Below are 20,410 nucleotides of genomic sequence, written 5' to 3' on the forward strand. Positions count from 1 at the left end.
GGAAATTTGGACCCTTGATGGAGCTCAGAGCTCTCTCCACACCCCTGCAGCTTCATTTCTTAACAAGCTTAGAGCCTTCTAGAACATGTGGGTGAGTGGGGTGTGCAGCAGACTAGGTTGTGAGAGTTGGGAAAGACCTTGTTCTGAAGACTGGGTGCTTTGAAGTCATCAGCAAGGAAGAAAAACCATGAGAGACTCTGAACTCTAGGAAACAAACTGAGGGTTGCTGGAGGGGAGGTGGGTGGGGGATGGGGTAACTGGGTGACAGGCATTAAGGAGGGCATGTGATGTGATGAGCACTGGGTGTTATATGCAACTGATAAATTATTCAACACTACATCTGAAACTAAATATCTACTATATGTTGGCTAATTGAATTTAAATAATAATAAAAAGAAAAACCCAAAGACTGGGAGCGCTGGGTGAAGGGGGCACTCCACTCCAGCTTTGCCTATGAAGTGCCATCTCTGAGACCCTTCTCTGGGATCCCGGGTGCTGTTTAGCTGTGTTCTAACCAGGGTGCTGGGCAGAGGAGAGGCAGAAAAGGTGGGTACACCTGATGCCACTGGCCTGATCTGGACCCCTAAAAGGTTTCAGGAGATTGGCTTCCCTAAACCTTCCTCAGTGAAACATCAGCCCTTCTGTGGCTTCCACTCCACTCAAGATTTTTTATTTATCAACCATGTCACTGTTATAAATCATATTCACTTCTGGTCATAATCCTCAGGTAGTGGCAATTGGGAAACCAATTCAGTTTTTTTTCAGTTTGATCTCAGATCAGATTTGGTGACAGCAAAGCTAAGAGGGTGACAAAATCACGGGCCATCTCCAGAGCAGAGGGGGACTGGTCCTACTTGGGAGGATTTGGAGGCAGTGGTTTGGGGAAAGGCATGAGCCTCTGCCCACACTTCCCTGGTGCCAGGCCATTTACTCCTGGTAGGGCCTATGGATTTCGGATAATAGAATCATATATGATCAGGGCATTAAGATATCATAATGATTAAGTAAGGGATAGTTCTAGGAGGCCTGTGCTAGTCTCCTAGGGCCACCATAATAAAGTACCGCAAACCGGTGGCTTGAACAACAGAACTTTTTCTTCACAGTTCTGAAGACTGTAGCTTTGAAATCAAGGTGTTGGCAGAGCTGTGTACTCTCTGATAGCTCTGGGAGAGACTTCTTTGCCTCTTCTGGCTTCTGGTGGTTTCTGGCAATCCTTGGTGTTACTTGGTTTGTAGATGACTCACTCTAGTCTCTGTCTTTATCTCCACGTGGCCTCCTTCCTTGTGTGTCTGTCTCTTTTAATTTTTTATTTTTTGAAGATTTCTCTACTTACTTGAGAGAAAGAGAGAGAGAGAGAGAGAGAGAGAGAGCGAGCACTGGGGAGGGGCAGAGGGAGAGGATCTCAAGCAAACTCCCTGCTAAGCATAGAGTCTGATATGGGGCTAGGACCCTGAGATCATGACCTGAGCCAAAATCAAGAGTCCACTCAGGTGACCCTGTCTCTTTTTATAAGGATACCAGCCACTAGATTAGGGCCCACCCTCATCCTGACCTCATCTTGACTATATCTGCAAAGACCCCATTTCCCAATAAAGTCATATTCACAGGGTCCAAGTGAGCATGGATTTTTTGGGCGGGGGGTGCTAGTCAAACTTGTATAAGACCTATTGCTACTTAGACCTCAGTCTAACTTCTTATTTTGTAGGTGAGAAATCTGAGGCCCAGAGAGGGGCAGAGACTTACTGTTACACATGGCTATTACTATACCACTTATTATTCCAAAATGAGAGTCTGGAATTCCAGACTCCCAGCCCAGTCTTTTGTGTAGTTGAATGAAGCATTAAAATCAGCATCTTTCCTTTTCCCTGTGAAACAAATAATCCAGTTTCATGGCTTGGTTCTGTGGATCTGTATCTTCAAGGATAACCCAGCTGAACCTGGAGAGATGGTGATTCTCGCTTTTAAGTCATGATGCATTCCGCGAGCCTGAGTTTTAAAGGGATTGCTGTAAGGCCAAGTCCCATGTGCTAAGTGTCGCTAGCCTGGTTCCCAGCCCCACTCTGGATATGCAGGAATAGATGTGCTCAACAGATTTTTGGTGAATTTGAAGTGTAACAAAGGTTTGATAAATGAAAAATCCATGCATCTGTTGCTTTCATCTATTTTGGGTACAAGTAGAGCTTTAGAATTAGAGAGCAGGTCCAGGAAAAGTGGGGAGAACTAGAAGTCTGTCTCAACAGACCGTGTTGAAGATGCAGATCGGGGAGACGTGAGGTGGCCAAAATGAGGATTTGCTTCTACTTATTTCATTCACTTTATGTGTACTATGATTCCAGTTCTCAGGAAGGAGGAAAGAGCTAATACAGAGCACTTTCCCTGGTGATTCAGGGCTTGTTTTGTGCCAGGCATTATGGTGTTTTATAAACACCACCAATTGAACTCATCTCAGCGAGGTCAGTGTTATGCCCACTTTATGGGTTAGAAAAAAAATAATTTGTCATAATAAAGTCTTATAGCCAATAAACTTTGGGGACTGGATTGGAACTGATTCTTTCTGACCCAAACCCATTTTATTTTTAAAATTTATACTCAAGTGGAATGTGGGTCTTACCTTCACTGCAGGAGTAAGATATGTGGAGCTCTAACTTTGCAAAAAGTTTGGTTTATATGAAGCTGTTTCTTTTGGCCATCAGGAGTCATCAGAGTGTGTTTTAAGAACATTTTTATTTCCCTGTAACCCTTAGAAATTCTCATAAGACAGTTCTGTCATATAGCCTCCCACTTTCATTAGACATAGTGATTGTCAAAATCACATGGTGAGCCACATGGGTGGCTCATTTGGTTAAGTGTCTGCCTTTAGCTCAGGTTGTGATCTCAGGGTCCTGGGATCAGGCCCTGCGTTGGGCTCCCTGCTCAGCAGGGATCTGTTTCTCCCTCTGCCCCTCCCCCAACTCGTGCACGTGCTCTCTCTCTCTCTCTCTCAAATAAATAAATAAAATCTTTTAAAAAATCACATAGTGGAGCAGGACAGCAGGGACTTCAATGCCCATTCACAGATGAGTCAGTGGGACCTCAAAGAGTAGAGATAACATGGATGAGTTCACACTCGGAGATGGGAGCAAAGTGGACATTTGACCAAGTCATCTGATCTCTGTGCATCACCCTCTTATGTGATCAATGATGTCACCCTATACTTAGGTGTGTGCAATGGGATTATATCCCCTGGCCCCAGTGGGGCTGACCTTCACATTTTGGGGTAAATTACTCCTTTATTCCTTTGTTCTTTCTTCCTTTTATACACACAGACATGAATTAATCATCTAAGAAGATGGAGAGGTCACTCCAGGTACAAGGAATAAGTAAAGGTGTAGGGGTGAGGATGTAGAGGTTATATGGGAGGAGTGGATAGCCCCATCTAGCTGAGTATAAAATGAGTAAAAAGGGGAGAGAAATAATCCCAGAAAGAAATGATGACAATCACTTCCAGAGAGCCAGTGTGGTGGAGAGAGACCTGTTGACCAGGGTCAAGCTGGTAGGGCACAGAGGAGGGGTGGTTAGAGACATGATTCTCTGCTGCCCACCGTACTGCAGAGAGCACCCCTGCAGGACTCCCAGACCAGCTAGATGGGAGCCCTTTGCTGAATGATTGATTGGCCAGATGACCAGTTCATGGATCCGCTGAGGGTATTTTCTCTTGGCTTGCTTGGCTCTATCTGGGAATGGCGGTCTTTCTCCGATGAGAACTGTGCTGTCTCTTTCTGGTTTGTCACTTATCTCCCATCCCTGCTCCCTGTCTTTTGCCCCATGACCCTCCCTTCCTTGTCCCCCTGTATCTGCTCCTTCTGTCCACACTCTGGAGGTAAAACGGCAGTGGCCAACTTTCCTAGAGTGAGTTCAGGATTTGTCTGACAGCTGCGTGTAAATCAATCCTTTGCTGAATTGATTTTCAATGCATTGGCTCTTACCAATGACTTTTGAGCCCATACAGTTGGCTTTGATGGATACCTTGCTGCTCTGTGATTTCTGCATTGACCTTCCAGTGCTTCCCTTCCCTGTGCATATAATGACAAAAGCCCTCCACTGTCTTCAGTGGGTCCTAGGTCTCGAGAAGGAAAAATTGTAATAACCACTGTGAACTTCTTTGGCCTCCTCCAATGGAAAGGGTGAGGTAAATGGAAGGCGTTGCTGTAGTTATTATGTGATACCATATATATTGGTTTTTCTCTCCAAATCATTGCCTGGGGCTCTGTTTTGAAATTGGTTTTTACCCTCCTTGCTTTTACTGCAGGCTTCGGGGCTCCCATTCCATATTTAACTTTTCTGCAATTCAGCACCTGCTCTGTTAGCACACTTCCCTTCCAGGCTTTTAGCACGAGGCACCCGCATGTAGATCAGCCTAAGCCGTGGGGGTCTCAGGGTGCCTTCACATCCAGGCCTTCTAGACTTCCTCTCACTCTAAGGAAAGTAGGTGTTGAGGAACCTGGATCCCAGGAGACTACTCCTTCCACCCTATTTAATGGAGTGATTAGGAGCATGGAGTCTAGAACCAGACTTCTGGTTTGAATCCTAGCTCTGCCACTTGCCTGCTGTGTGACTTCAGACAAATACCTTAACCTCTCTGTGCCTCAGTTCCCTCATCTGTAAAGTGGGGGCCACCCTAGAACTAACATCATAGGGTTGTAAGAAGGATTAAATGAGTTAATACATGGAAAACACTTAGAACAGTGTCTGGCATATAATTAGCACCATGGAGTGTCCATTAGTGTTGTGTTCCCTAGCTCTTTAGCCTTGGTTCCTTTTTGATGTATTGGACTGGCAGCACGGGACCTGGACTCCGTTCTAGGCACAATTATTAAGTGGCTGTGTGATTTGGGTATATCATTTCTCCAAAATTCAGCTTCTTCCTCAATTAAAGGAGACAGATAGTCTCAGGCCCACCCTGTTCACCACCTGGGGTTACTCTGGGGATGAAATTACATAATGGGCTTGTGTGGGGTTTGTAAATGTTGGGTGCTGCCTACAAGAATGGCAACAGGATGCTAGGTGTTCTGTGAAGGGTCAACTTTGTTAAGATCGTTTTTTGGTTTTTTTTATAGTATTTTTTTATTATTTTATGTTAGTCACCTGGTTTTTGATGTAAAGTTCCGTGATTCATTAGTTGCGTATAACACCCAGTGTACCATGCAATACGTGCCCTCCTTTTGGAAGAGTCATCTTGCTCTCAGAGAATGATCTCAGCATGGAAACAGTGAGATGCTGGTGGTCTGAGCCCCAGTTGGCTTAGTCCTTATGTGCGTGCAGCACCATTTTGAGGTGTCCCCTTCCTGGGGCTTCCAGGGAGAACCGTGGTTGTCCTACCTGTTGGTATCAGGTTCTGGGTTGCAAACAACAGAAACCAGTTCTTGCTCATTTAGGTAGTAAGGGGATTTATTAAACAGCATTGGGTAGTGCTCAGAGTGTTCTGGAACATCAGAGAAACAGGAGGCTGTGCAGCCAGGATCAGTGTCCAAAATCACACAGCAGAACTGGTTCAGAAGGGAGGCCTTGGCAGCCACTGCTGCTCACACTCACATGGGGGAGGGCTGTAGCAGCGGGCACCTGAGTCTGGGAACTCATCATGGCCTAGAAATCTTTTCTTACTGCTGCTCTGCAGAATGGTTTCATTCTCTCCCACCCCGGACTAGCTCTTCTCTTGCTCAGGGATTGTGGCCTCAGAGAGCTCTGTACCCATGTCTTCCATCCTCTACCATCTTCTTCTGGTTCAAATTCAGAAAGATGTCCTAGGAAGGGTGCCTGGGTGGCTCAGTCGGTTGAACGTCTGACTCTTGATTTGGGCTCAGGTCATGATCTCAGGGTCATGAGATTGAGCGTGGCTTAAGGCTTCACACTGAGAGTGGAACCTGCTTAAGATCCTCTGCCCTTCCCCTCTGCTCACATGTATGCGTGCTCTCTCTCTCTTTTTAAAAAAATAAAATAAAAATAAAAATAATAAAAAAGAAAGATATCCTAGGAGAAGGATTGGCTATGATTGGCCAAGCTTTGGGTTATTGCCTGTTCTTGTACCGATCACTATAGACCTTGGTGGTGGGGTATCATTGTTGGCCCAGCTTGACTCCTACGCCCACCGTTGGGGAGGAAACCATGATTGGCAGCCCTCAATGGAGTACATTGTTGGAATGGTAGGAGGAGGAAGGTGGAATTCTCAGAGGCAAGGGTTAGGAATGAAAAAGACTAGTCTCAGTAATACTTCTACTTCTGGCTCTACTGGGAGATTTGTGTTCTGGTCTGTCACCTCTTTCTGTTCTTACTGTGCTATTGCACTAGACCAAGCTTCATAACTCCATGTGATGATCATCTCCCTCTCTCCACTGGGATGCCTCATTGTGTCTCTCTTTGTGTAGAAATCTTACTTGCTTTCAGACTAGAGTCTGACACCTTGCTATAATACTTAAGGTACAACCATCCTTTTTTTAAAAAAAAAATGTTTTTTTGTAAAAGTTTTGGTTTAGGATTTGAAACCTAAAGATAATAATGTATTATAGACATACAAATGCCCGTAAACCAGCTTTTACAGATCTTAACATTTTGCCTTCTTTGCTTCCAATTTTTTAAAAAAAAGAAGGAAAGGATTACAAACCTCTACCGCTCCAGAGACCTCTTCTTAATCTTATTTCTTCTTTTTCTTCTCTGGAATTTACCACCATCTTAATTATAGTGGTTAGCATTTTCATGCACGACTTGATGAATTTTCTGTGTGTTTGAGTCCCTATGGAATCATGTTTTTAAACTTCATAGGAATATTGTCATATTATACATATCCTTTTACAGTTTGCTCTTTGCACTGAGCATTATTTTTGAGATTTACTCACATTGGTATGTGTAGCTCTAGTATATTCATTTTAACTGCTATATAGTGTTTTATTTTTCTCCTATTGGTAGATTTTTCTTTTCTCGCCACTATGAGCGCCGCTGCAGTGAGCATTCCTGTGTAAACCCTGAGTGGTATACCTAGGAGTGGAATCACATTAGGGGGGAAGGACAGGGAAAAACAAAGTCATAGCCCAGCAACTTCCTCACTGTCCAGAGCTAGCAGGCGATTAAGCCCAGGAAATCCCTGGCAAGGCTGGTGAAATAGGATTTAGCCGCTTGTGAAATGGGACTTTATTTCTTTAACTAATCCCTTGCCCAGAGAGATCTGGGATCTGACGTCAGCTTGGTCTGGACTAGAAGGGGCAGGCAAGCCTAGACCATTGAAAATACTTGCTGATTACAGGGCTGGGCCTTTTGGACAACAGGAGATTGACAGTATGGATCATTGCTCCCCTTTCTTTCCTTTGAGTCATGTCACAAGTGCTTGAGATAAAAGCCATGGTGAGGAAAAGCATGGAGGGTGGAGTCAGAGAAAGCCAGCTGTGTCCCTGGTTCTGCTACTCGCCAGCTGCGTGACCGTGTCCATTACTTACATTCTCTGCACCTCAATTTCCTTATCAATAGCGTGAAGCACAGTAATGTCTTCTTTTAGATCACCATCTTGAATTGTCTGAGCTGTGCTGGATCCAGGCCATGCCACGGGTCCTTGAGTCAGGTCTCACTGGCTAAAGACCGTCTCGGCCTCTGAATCCAGTACTCCCTCTTCACCTAGGACTCACCCCACCTGCCAAGTGCTCTGGCTGTCTGCCAGGACCTGAGTCTTCCCTTGGGATTCTCTAGCATGACCGGATGCCTACCTGGTATTTGCTAGGCCTCTCCTTGGTGAGGTTGGACCTGATTCTTACATGGCTCTTTGCCTCCAGCCCCCACCTTTGGACTTGGGGCTGCCAGGAACCCAGATCCCATCCTCACCATCACGACCCACATATTGGCAGCTACATGCATGGAGCCCTTGCTCTAAAGCTGGCAGTGAACCACGCCTTCTATCTGTGTTTCCGTGGAGGTTGTAAAGGACGAGTTGGGAGTACGCTTTTCAGAGTCCCAGTCTCTTCAATTTTAAAAGGGTGATAATAGCAAGACATTTCTGTTGGGATTATTATAAAGAATATAGATATGATATGAGTCAAGCTTTTTGCGTAGTGTCCAAGCCATAGCCAGCACTCATTAAATTTTAAGTAAGTGCACTGCAGTGTGTCCAAGGCTCAGAGTAGAAGAGAGCGGAAGTGATTGAGAATGTGGGCTCTGCAATCAGGTGGCCTGGGTTCAAATGCTGCGCCCTTCTCTTTTCTGATGTAATCTTGGGCAACCTCATCTAACCTTGCTATGCTCAGTTTATGCATCCCCCAAAGGGGATAGTAATAATATTGAGCCCATAGGCCTATTACTGTGAGAAAGAAATGATGTCATCTCTAGAAAGCTGTGAGAATAGTGCCTGGCACATGGGAAGCACTCAATCCATTTAGTTGCTACATTATTTTGATTATTGTTATTATTATTACTTTCAATATATATGTATGTGTGTAAATATATAAGTCTGTATGTCATGGACTCAGGTTACCAAAACATGATCTTCTTTATTTTCCTAAAATGAAATCAAATTTTATTTTATTTTATTTTATTTTATTTTATTTTATTTTATTTTATTTTTTAGCTTCTTTCCACCAGAAGGCAGAATGTGTATTCTAGTCACTTCCAGGAGAACTGAGCCATTTCAATTATTTGGGTCTTATGGGTTTAAACTTGGGAAAATTCAGGATTTCCCTGTGTCCTTCCTTTCCCTTGGAGTTGATGCTGAAAAGTGGCTCAGAGAGGCACTCTTGTCCTAACCCAGCTTCCGTCATGAGCACCAGTGTTGCCTGGCTGGTGGCACTGCCCCAGTCACTTGGTCCTCTTTGTCCTCTACCCCATAAAGCCCTCTCATTTCTGCTACTCTCTCATGGCATGGGGTTTGATCGGAGGGCTTTGCTATACTCCCGGAACCTCAGAGAAAAATCAGCAAAGGGGATGGGGATGGTCAGGCAGGGAGCACGGGGTTTGTCATTAGTGACTGAGATTTCTTTTCCTTCAGCTGTCCTCTTCCTCCTAGGCTCAGAGAACTCTGTAACATCATGGTAGGGTGTGTGTGTGTGTGTTGATTGACATTCTTCCCTTTCCTGTATTACACTTAAAACATAGCTAAAAGGGAAGAGTTTTGCTGTCTTTTTCTTTGAGTTCTTTTGTGATATTTCTCAGGCTTGGGACAGTCTTGGGCTCAGATGTTCTGACCCACTCGGTGGATGAGGGAGGGTCCTGGACTTAGGGGAATGAAGCAGAAAAGCACATCACTCCTCACAGACCTTGAAGACATGTTTCACAGCAAGTTGGTTAACTAAGTACCGTTCCTGTTCATCCCATTTTCCAGCTGAGGAAACAAACTCAGAGAAGCGAAGGAACTTGCTTAAGGCCATCCAGCTAGAAGCCAGGTGTGTCTGGTCCAACCTGCACTCCACTGCCTCTCTGCTCCACAGTAAGTCATCTGAAGCATCCGTTCCTCCTGACTGTGGTCACTGCCACAGTCTTGAGCCTTCCTCGGCCATGACCTGCCACATGGCTCACCTCACTCCCCAACCAGAATTGGCTGAGCCATCCCTGAAATTGTGTGATGTGCTGGTCACTGAACGCTGGACGGTTCAATTGCTCTGTGGCCAAACAGCATCAATAATGATGTAAATTTCCTCTTCTCTTGTTCCGGATTTCTCCATTTCCTGTTTGTTCAAGGTATCGAGGTCCTATCATGCGAAGCACATGGAAACATTCGAATTTTGTAAATCCCTGTTATGAATGAGGGAATGAGTCTCAAAGGTTAAAGGCCTTTAAAGGCGCTGGGCCTTCTGGGGTCTGTGGTGCAAAGGGGACTCCTTAGCTCCTGTCACCCCAGCCATCAGACTCCTGGACAGAGACCTTTCCAGTGATCTCGGCCACCCATGCTGCTCTTTCTGTGTGACCCAGAACAGAGCCCAGAATGAGGTTGTATTGATTTCATAGGAAGCCAGCCCTGCATTTTTCTTTCACTCTGGGTTTGCTGGCTCCTTCCTGAGAGATGGCTGAAGGCCATCGTTTTTGTGTGGAGGATTAATTAGAATAAATTCCTTTGACTCAGGCTGCCAATAAAACCTGTGGTCCTCAGCTCTGGATTTATGATGCTGAGCAGGAAACCATGGGTCCCCCAACAGGCCCCAGGAAAGTTGTGGTGACAGGCATCTTGACTCCCAGGCGGTTAACTGTGGCAAATGGGAATGAATAGAATGCATGAGGCTATTCGGGGTGTGGGGTAGGGAACCAGGGCCACCGTGATTCAGCAAATGAGAAGAGAATCTCATTTCCTATGAACGATGTGGCTGAGAAATTGAAAGGGACATTTGTGAACTTTGGAGGCCGAGATGATTGTGGGCAAATTAATAGCTAGATATCTGAGATGTTTGTTCTTATGCAGATAATTGAGTTCTGAAGAGAGAGGTCACTGGTCCTTCAACTTCCCCACCGTCTCGGAGACCAAATTATGATACAGTTCTGGCTCTTATCCCCCAGATGACCTCTCAATTTAATTCAATTCAACAAACATTTATTAGCACCTGCTGTGGTGGTGAGAGGGATAGGGTGTAAGGGGTACACAGGAGCAGAAGGCACGTTCCATTCTCTTAAGGACTTCATCACGCACAAGGCAGACATTTTAAAAAATTGACTTTATGTTTCAGAGCAGTTTTAGGTTCACAGTAAAATTGGAGGGAGGTACAGAGATTTCCCATGTATCTCCTGCCCCCACACATGGCACAGTCTTCCTGACTATCAACTTCCCCCACCAGAGTGGGACATATGTTAGAGTTGATAAAGCTACATTGACCAACACATCATCATCACCCAAAGTCCATAATTCACATTAAGGTTCATGCTTGGTGTTGTACATCCTCTGTGTTTGGACAAATGTGTAATGACATGTGTCCATTATTATGGTAACCTTAAAAATAGTTTCATTGTCCTAAGACTCCTCTGTGCTCTGCCAATTCATCCCTCCCCTGTAACTCTTGGCAACTCTCATTTTTACGGTCTCCACAGCTTTGACTTTTCCAGAGTGTCGTGTAGTTGAAATCATGTAGTATATAACCCTTTATACTGGCTTCTTTCACTTAGCAATATGCATTCAAGGTTCGTCCGTATATTTTCATGGCTTCATATCTCATTTCTTTAGTACAGAGTAATAGTCCATTGTCTGGCTGTATTACAGTTTATTTATCCATTCACCTACTGAGGGACATCTTGGTTGCTTCCAAGTTTTGACAATTATAAATAAAGCTGCTGTAAACATGAGTGTGCGTATTTTTGTGTGGACATAACTTTTCAGCTCCTTTGGGTAAATACCAAGGAGTGTGATGCTTGATTATATGATAAGAGTATGTTAGTTTTGTAAGAAATCAGGGGATGGACACTTTCACACATAGAGTACGGAATATAATACTCATGGGGGATGGGCAAAGTGTAGAAAGATTTAGACTGAGAGGTACATGAGGGAAGTTTTCATGATGCGTGGCATTTGAGTACAGCCTTAAAGGGGTCCAGTGGAGGAATCATCAGATAGAGCGGGTGCATAGGACTTTTTAGACTCTTTCCTTGGGCACTGTGGTGACTGGAGTGTAGCTGTACGTAGCAAAGGTAAGGCTCAAAGTGTATGCTGGGGCCAAGTCATGGAAGGATGGGAGAGCAGGCTGGGGAGTTGGGACTTGATGTCGTAAGTCATGGGAGCTATTGCAAGTCTCTGATGAGGAGAAAGTCGTGATCAGAACCGTGATCCAGGAAGCATAGTCCTGCATCCTGTGCAGACAGGATCAGAGCAGCAAAAGAAGGGAAGAAAGATGCCAGTGAAGAGGTTTTCATAGTAGGAGAAAAGACGATGTGATGGGGGAGGCAGTTCAGTGAGAAGACTGCTCAAATTTCAATTTTCTCATCAGTGAAATGGGCTTTATTATTATCATCTCTGGGGTTTGAAGACCGTAGGCTTAGGGGGTGCAGGACAGGATGCATCAGATAAGTGTTAGATTTGCAGCAGACACAGTCGTTCTTTCTCAATCTTCTTCCTCCTCTGGCTGTTTCTTTCCCTAGGGAGTTTGTGGCTCTAAGTAAAACGTCTGGGACTCAGGGTACATGGCTGAGTGATCAGTTTGCAAAAGAAGACACGTGCTACTTTTCTTCATCAGTAACTGGGCGAGGAGTTACAGGAGAGCTAGGTGGTGTGGGGACAGAAAGGGGACATGTGGGCAGAGGACCAAGAGGCTCTGCCTCTGACCGTTAGGTGACTATGGATAAGTCATCCTCCTTCCTGACCATCTGTGCCAGTTTGTCATTTAGGGATAACTTCCTGGCCTCAGGAGACTTCTAAAAGAATGAAAAGAGATCATGTTCTTTTTTTAAGCATCTAAAATGTTAAAAAATTCAAGGGGTTGCTTTTGGGAGGTGATGTGCTGGAGCCAGTTAAGAGCACTGGCTTTGGAGCCAGACGGCCTGGGTTAGAGTCTTGCATCTGTTACTTACCAGCTTCGTGACGGTTATCTAACTTCTCTGTTCCTTCTTTTTCTCCTGAGACACATGGGCATAGTAATAGTCGTTATCCGATAGGTCTGTTGTAAGGTGGCCTGAAATAATGTCCAGAGTGGCTGGCACACTGCAGGTGCTGAATGCACACTGGCAATGATGGTAATGATGCCATCCCTGACGCGTGCACGGTTAATGATGGGCTCCCTGAATCCCCCTCGTGGACTTCGGCATCAGACAAGCCTAGCAAAACTAGGCTGCTCCCCCTTCCTCCTTTTAGCTTCTGCCCACGTTCACATTTAAGCTTGGAGTCTCATTGTATCACCAAACGTCACAGCAGTTTAGCCAAGAAGGACTTTTGGAGACATCTAGTCCAATACTTCATGTGTTCCTTGAACTACTATCCAGAAGTAATCTTACCTCCGTGTTAAAGGGAATGCCCTGTTCTCTAGGCAGCCCAACCCATGTGTGGATACCTTTGATGGTTGGAGCCCAAGGGTATTAACTAATACCTTCGTGTGTGTGTGTGTGTGTGTGTGTGTGTGTGTGTGTGTGCGCGCGCGCGCGCTAAGCACACCGAAATAATTACTTCAGGGCTGTTTCTTTGGTATTTGCACTAATACAGGAGGAGGGTCCTTACTAAAGTGTTGACTGTTGAGGGGAAAACAGTGATAGAAAAAATAGTAAGATAAATATTCAAGATTTGGAAATGCAGACGAAGAAGTGAAATCCATTGAGAATAGCTACATCCAACTACGTCTTCTTTTTTTCCTCCCTCCTTAGCTGAGGGAACCTCCAAATTCAATGAGAAGGAGTGGGCTTCATGCAACAGGAAGGATCTGGACCACACCACCAGGAACTTCCTGCCTGGGAAGCAATCAGAGGAAGTCGAGGCTTCTCTTGGTCACTCACATGTCTTCTTTCCGTGTGCCAGGCTCTCTCTGGTCTGAAGACAGAAGTGAATTGGAGGAAACTAGGAGGTGCTTTTATCCCAGGAATTTACTAATTGCAGGAAGGGAAGGGAGGAAGAAGTAAGGGAAGGGTCTGTTACATTCCACTCTGCTAAGGAGAGGTTCAACAGAGAGGTCGGCATCTTGCAATGACTTGTGCCCTATCTTGCTAGTGAGAGGGGCTTGGCTGCGTTGGGTCTCCCCCACCGGGGAGACCTCTGACTGGCTTCCAGATTGACCTGGTTAGCACCAATATCATCTACTGTTGGTTGTGAGAACTCTTTGGTAATAAAAATAATAACAATACAGTAAAAATCCTGGCTATCTAACATGCCTCAGGAAATGAAGCAATTCGGATAGTGGAATTTTCCATAAAGCTGAGAATTTTTCCATTTAGGTAGAGACTCTTATTATTATTATTTTTTAGATGGATTAAATCAACATAACCTAACATTTCTCATTTACTTGGAGACAACAAGTGAATGATAGTTGTTCTATGCCATTAATATAGTAGTTCCCTAAGGGGTTAATGAACGACACTGTTTGCCCTCATACCGAAAGCTGAAACCTTTGTGATTATTGAGTTCTGCCTGCTTTTTAGTTTTCTGACCTTCCTTGCTTCAAGATATCTTTGCCTCTCATTTTCTTGCTGATATCCATGCATCTGACTCTAGTGGTCTCCTTTTTTCTTTCCATTTCTCTCTCTCTCATCTCCATTTACAGATCATGAACTGCTGTAAATGTTACATATCTTTGTCCAGTAATTGGTACCAGACCATTCAAAATAGAAGCTCCATATTTATATTTAAACAAATTTATTTCTTTAGGAAACAAGTGTTGAGCATCTATTCTGTGGCAGGCAACACGGTGAGTGCTTGGGGTACAATGATGAAGAGCACAGGTGAACTGCCTTTCTTATTTTCACCATCTGGCAGTTCACTTCGAAAGGATGCATTGCCTCAACCCTTCCTACAAGTCCCCTCTTCTCTTTGTTCTAGCCTAGTGGTTCTCTCACTTGAGCGTGCCCATAAGCCCCGGGAGGACTTGTTAAGTGCACGTGGCTGGGCTCCACACCCAGAGTCTCTGATGCTTGCATGAGACCCAGGGATGCTCATCTCTGACAAGTTCCCACGGGATGCTGGCGTTGCTGGTCTAGGGACCACACCTGAAACCCCACATGAGCCACAGGACCGTTACTCTCCTCCTCAACTGCCTGTCTTGCTTCTCTTTCCAGGTGTTTGCCTCTGCTGCCCCCTCTGTCTGGTCCAGGCCTGGCTGCCTCATTTCATCACCTCCTCAGAGAGGACTTCCCTGAGCCTCTTAGTTAATATTGCCCTCCTCTTCCCAGGCACTCAATGTCACATTCTTTGGTTTTGTTCCTTTCTTGACTTCTGTCACTCTCCGAAATTATCTGTGTATGGTTGTCTCGAGGGTGACTGTGATTGATGAAGAGATATTAACAGATCCAGGCAAAGGACACACGTTTCTTTAGTGTAATTAAAAGAACTAAGCATTTCAGTGCACGAAGCCAGTTCCACAAAGCAGGGGACAGAGGGGCACTTTTTCATTGGAAGTTCCAGCCCTTCAAGTCCCTGTGGCTGGTATGTCAGCCAATCGAGGTGAGGATCCCCTCTGTCTCCTGAGAGCTCCCACTCATCCATTCTCAGGTTTTTCTACCCTCTAGACCCCTGTTTACTGATCTGCAGACGCAGAGCGTTTCCTGCAAGGTCAGTTTCCCAGGTGGAACATCTAGGCAGGATGGAATTTCAGGCCTCCTGCATCTATTCCTGTGGTATATATGTATTTGTACTACAAATATCGCTTGGTCTACAAATATATATAATTTGGCCTACAAATTATATATATGTGTATATACTGTGTATATATATGTGTGTATATATTATTATATATGTGTATATATACATATACACACACACACACACACACATATATATTTTACTGTCTTATCTGTCTTATTTATTTGTCTCTCTCACTAGTATATATGCAGCAGGAGAGCCAGAGCACTAGCTTTCTCCTTTATCAGTGTTTTGTCGGCACCCAGAGCAGAGCCTGGCAGAGAAGGGACATTTACTCTCTGTAAGCCCCCTCCTGCTTCCCTCACCTAATAGGGAACTAAGTGTGCGCCTCTTGAATGTAATGTCATTTTTCAGGGACCTGAACAGACGCATTCCCAGAGAAAGCCTCTTGAGTTGCCCTGCAGCTCGTTTCAGGGAGTGCCACAGAAGGAGAAAGGCAAATAGGAGAGGGATGGCCCCCTCCCTCTGTATCTTAATGTAGCGAGAGCGCTCTCAGGCAAGAAGCCGTCTGTTCACGTTCCGCTGTCTTTTCTCTTCCTCTCATTTCCCCTGCTCTCGCGTGTCGCCTGACTTCAGAGCTATAATAACAAACCTATTACTGCAATAAGACGCCAGAAGGGGAAAATGAGACGAAGTTACAGAGGAAGCAAGCGACGCAGCACCAACCCAGAGCCCAGCCCTAGAGCCTGCAGGCTGTTGAATAAGGGATGTCGGTTTAATTGCAGCTTTCCCCCCTCGGTGTGTAGATGTGTCTGTTCTTTTCCTCTCTGCGTTCTCTATAAAGTTCACAAATTATTTTGCCATAAAATGCTAACAGTGTCTATAAAGATGAAGTATACTTCTAGAGTTGCTGTTGTTTGAGCTTCTCCCTCTGCACCTCCCATCCCCGGCTCCTTATTTTAGCTGTCTCTCCAGCCAGATGAGAAGCTCGTGGAAGACAGGAACCACATCTTGCCGTAGGTTACCTGATGATGCTGTTTTCCTTTTAGAAGCATGCACAAGGGTGGCATATTATAAGCATCTGCAAATTCTCATGGAAGCAAGTTCTCCATTTCTTTTCCTAGCCCTTTCTCCTCCCTTTGCTGATTGCCTCAACTGAGAAAAGTAAAAAGCGATCCTGACTTTCCTTCCTAGCTTTTCCCAAGGGGGGCTGACAGGTAAGTGCCTAGATTGTAGTGACTCATTCATTTATCCAAATGTATTTATTGAGAACCCTGCTGGTGTTGGGCTCTGTGCCAGGCATGGGGAAGATAATGGTGATCAAGACAGACTTGGTCCTTATTCTCTTGGAGCTTATATTCTAGTAGGGGAAGTAGACAGAAGCAAGTTAGCTAATAAGTAATTAAAATTTGAGAAACAAACTGAGGGCCTCAGAGGGGAGGGGGGTGGGGGAATGGGATAGACCGGTGATGGGTAGTAAGGAGGGCACGTATAGCATGGTGCACTGGGTGTTATACGCAACTAATGAATCATCGAACTTTACATCAGAAACCGGGGATGTACTGTATGGTGACTAACATAATATAATAAAAAATCATTAAAAAAATAAAATAAAATAAAAAAAATTTGATAAAAGCTATGACTTAAAAACACGGTGATTAAGACAGTGCATAATGAGAGAGTTGACCTCCTTTTCATGGGCCAGTCAGAGATGGACCCTCTGAGAGTTCCTCTGGGAACTAGAAACCGAGAAGCAGCCAGCTGTGTTGAAGAATGAATGATAGGACAGGCACATGCAAATGTCCGGAGGTGAGCAATGTGCTGTTGGAGGAAGTAAAAGGAGCTCAGTGTGGGAGAGATAGGAAATGGCATGAATCCAAGCTAGAGGGGCAGACAAGGGCTAGATCATGAGTTGTATGTTCATTTTGTTTAAATCCAGTATCCTGCTCTGTTTCCCTTTTTGTCATTTAGATCCTAAAGAAGTAATACTTTAATTCTCAAACTTTGGTATGCATCAGATTCTCCCAGGGAGCTTGTAAAAGTGAAACATTTGCACATAGTAATTAGGGCTCTTTCTGTTACAAGTAATAGAAATCTAACTCAAACCAACTTAAGCAAAAACAGAACAACAGTTAATGGCTCTCATACTTGGGAATCAGGGCTGGGGTGGCTTTAGGCATGGCTGGATCTAGCAGTTAAAATATTAAAGCTTCCTCTAGCTTGGCTTCATTTTCAGTAATGCTTTCTTGACTTGGTGGTAAAAATAGGTATGGGAATTCCAGGCTTATATTATTGATACAAGATATTGATCAGAGGTATTGATCCAGAGGAAAGAGTGCCACATTCTCTCTTTACATTTCATATCAAGCCCTAAAATGAACTCTGATTAGCCTTACCTGGATCAAGTGCCCACAATAGAGGTTCATAGGGAAGGGGTGCATAAGTTGGCTACCTGAGTGGCAGAGAAAACAGAGTCACGAGTGATAGCATCACCAGAATCACTTGGGGGTAGGAAAGGGAGTTTCCATAAACAATAAATGTAGAACCAGGGGCAGCAGATATTCACTCCAGAAGGCCTGGGCAGGACAGGATTCTGACTTCCCAACACTAACCCCGGTTGGTGCTTTGAAACAGACAATGCTTTGGAAAACACTGCTGGAGATCTCTTTGCAGATTGAGAAACTGAGACCATAGAGAATGGGGAATCATAACAATGACAGATACAGATGGTATGAAAATTAAGTCTTACAAGAGTCTTGTAGTCACTGTCCTCGTCTCTAGGTCTCCTTTCTTAACTTTTAGTATTGTCATACATGATACAGTTTTCTCCCCTTACTTATATGAACATAAACCAACTTGCTTATTTTTAGGAAGGGAAGAAGATTTATTTGAAGGATGTGATTTGTCAAATTTCTCAGGAAGTTCTACTGGAGTTTTAATTAGAATTGTACAGAGTTAATAGATAAATATAGGAAAATCAAGATAACCACAAATGTAAATTATTGCATCTGTGAACATGAATCTATTTTTTCAGGTCTTCCTTGATGCTATTATTGTATTTTAAAATAATGCTATTGCACATCTTTCCTTTATAGTTCCTAGCTATTTTATTATTTTTGTTACTGTTATGAATAAATTTCTGTTTTCTGTTGGTAATGCTGGTGCAGGTATGTGCTGTACCATTTTATACATTTATCTTAAATCTGGCAATCTTACGAAATTCCACTATTAGTTCTATTCATTCGTTTCTTGATGCTGTGGCTATTTTATGTATAGATGATTCTATCACTGCTAACAATGACCGTTTTGTTTCTTTCCTCCTGATGCTAGGCTTTTATTTTTTTTGTCTGATTAAATTGGGCAGTTCCCAGTATTATTTTGAATGGTACGGGTAATAGATGAGATCCTAGTTTATCCTTGATTTGAAGAAGATTTCAAGGTAGTATATCTAAAAGGTTTTTATTACGTTGAATATTGGATGTAGATTTATGGAGTATAGTTTTTATCAAGTTAAAAAAGTTCTTCAACTCCCAGTTTTCTAGGAGTTTTCGTAATTAGTATAAAATTTTATAAGATGTTTTTTCTGTGACTATGGAGATAACAATGCAAATTTTCTTCTCTTGTCCTTGATTGTAGAGAATTGCATAGTTTTTTTCTCATGTTAAGCCATACTTTTTTGAATAAATCCTACTTGATTACAATAGATAGTTTGGGGAAGAAAAGCTAACATTTTATTCACAACTTTAATATATGTGTTTGAATGAATAGGCATATAATGTTCCTTTACTTGTGATGTACTTGTCTAGTTTTTTGGTACAGTTTGTATAAGCGTCATAAAAGTCGATGGGGAATCTTTCCCTGTTCTTTCCTTCCTCCGTCTCCCTCCCATCTCTCCATCCTTCCTCTGTCTCCCTCCCATCTCTCCATCCTTCCTCTGTCTCCCTCCCATCTCTCCATCCTTCCTCCCTCTCCCTCCCTCTCTTCCTTCCTCCCTTTCTTCAAAGCAATTTGTATCAGAGAAGGATCATTATCTTTTTCTTGAAAGTTTGTGAGGCACCTGGGTGGCTCAGTTGGTAAGCATCTTCCTTTGGCTCAGGTCATGATACCAGAGTCCTGGATCCAGCGGCACTGGGCTCCCCACTCAGCAGGGAGTCTGCTTCTCCCTCTGATCTTCCTCTCTCTGGTCCTCCCTGCTCTCATGCTCTCTCTTAAATAAATGAATAAAAATCTTTTAATAATAATAATGATAATGATAATAATAATAATAATGTTTGTTAGAACTCTTCTGTAGAATTATCTGAGCCCCAGGATTTTTTTTTTGGAGAGATAGAAGGACTTTCATTATCATCTTAATTTCTTTAATGGCTGATTAGATAATTTATTTCCTCTTTGTACCAATTTTGGTAATTATATTTTAGGAAATTTACATATTTAGATTTTCTTGTTTTTTCACATATAATTTTCAATTTTTAAATAAGTTCTTTATCTGTTAAGAATCTATGGTTTTAACATGTAAAAAAAAGAATCTATGGTTTTAAAAATTGGCGTGCTATCTTTTAATTTTTTTGAAATATAATTAACATAGTGTTATATTAGTTTCAGGTGTACAATATAATGAATCAGCAATTCTAAACATTCCTCACTGCTATCTTTTTTGTCCATCTTACTGCTCTTTTCAAAAACTCACTTTTTGGAGTTTTTCATTTTTGGAATTTTTAAAATTTCTTTATTCCTTGGTTTCTGTATCTGATACTCTTTTATTTTCTTGAGTTGAACACTTAGCTTGGTTTTTAATTTTTATTTTTTTCTGTTAATATTTAAAGCTATAATTTTTCCTTTTTGTACTGCTTTTTGCCATTATCTACAAATTTCAATATATGTTGATTTCATTGCTTTTTAATTATAGGTGTTTTGTCATTTCATTCATGAATTTTTCTTTAACCCAAGCATTATGGAGTAATAATATTTTGTTTTAGTTTGCAGATATGTGGCATTTTTAAGTTGTAATAAAAATTATTAATTTTATTCTGCTGTGATCAATCTGTTACAGATATTGGGCTATTTGGAGCCTTCCTTTGTGTCCCTGAGTGCTTGAAAAGCTTTGATGTTCTTTATTTGATGGGTGTAAAGTTTCATATATTCTACTAGGTCTAGCTTATTAATCATATCAAGAAAATCTTTGTCCTTATTTTCTGTTTATTTGATCCATCC

At 43.1% G+C, this 20,410-nt stretch overlaps 1 long non-coding RNA gene across 1 annotated transcript in view; it reads left to right on the top strand.

Moving 5' to 3' along the window:
* LOC113263985 (uncharacterized) overlaps positions 1-20,410 on the top strand; it is a 389,471-nt gene that overhangs the window by 207,783 nt on the left and 161,278 nt on the right. Inside the window, exon 4 of the long non-coding RNA XR_008959222.1 lies at positions 9,332-9,436. This is a non-coding gene — a long non-coding RNA (uncharacterized LOC113263985). The remainder of the gene's footprint in view (positions 1-9,331; positions 9,437-20,410) is intronic.

The sequence above is a fragment of the Ursus arctos genome, unplaced genomic scaffold, assembly GCF_023065955.2.
Source record: "Ursus arctos isolate Adak ecotype North America unplaced genomic scaffold, UrsArc2.0 scaffold_15, whole genome shotgun sequence".
Classification (NCBI taxonomy): Eukaryota; Metazoa; Chordata; class Mammalia; order Carnivora; family Ursidae; genus Ursus; species Ursus arctos.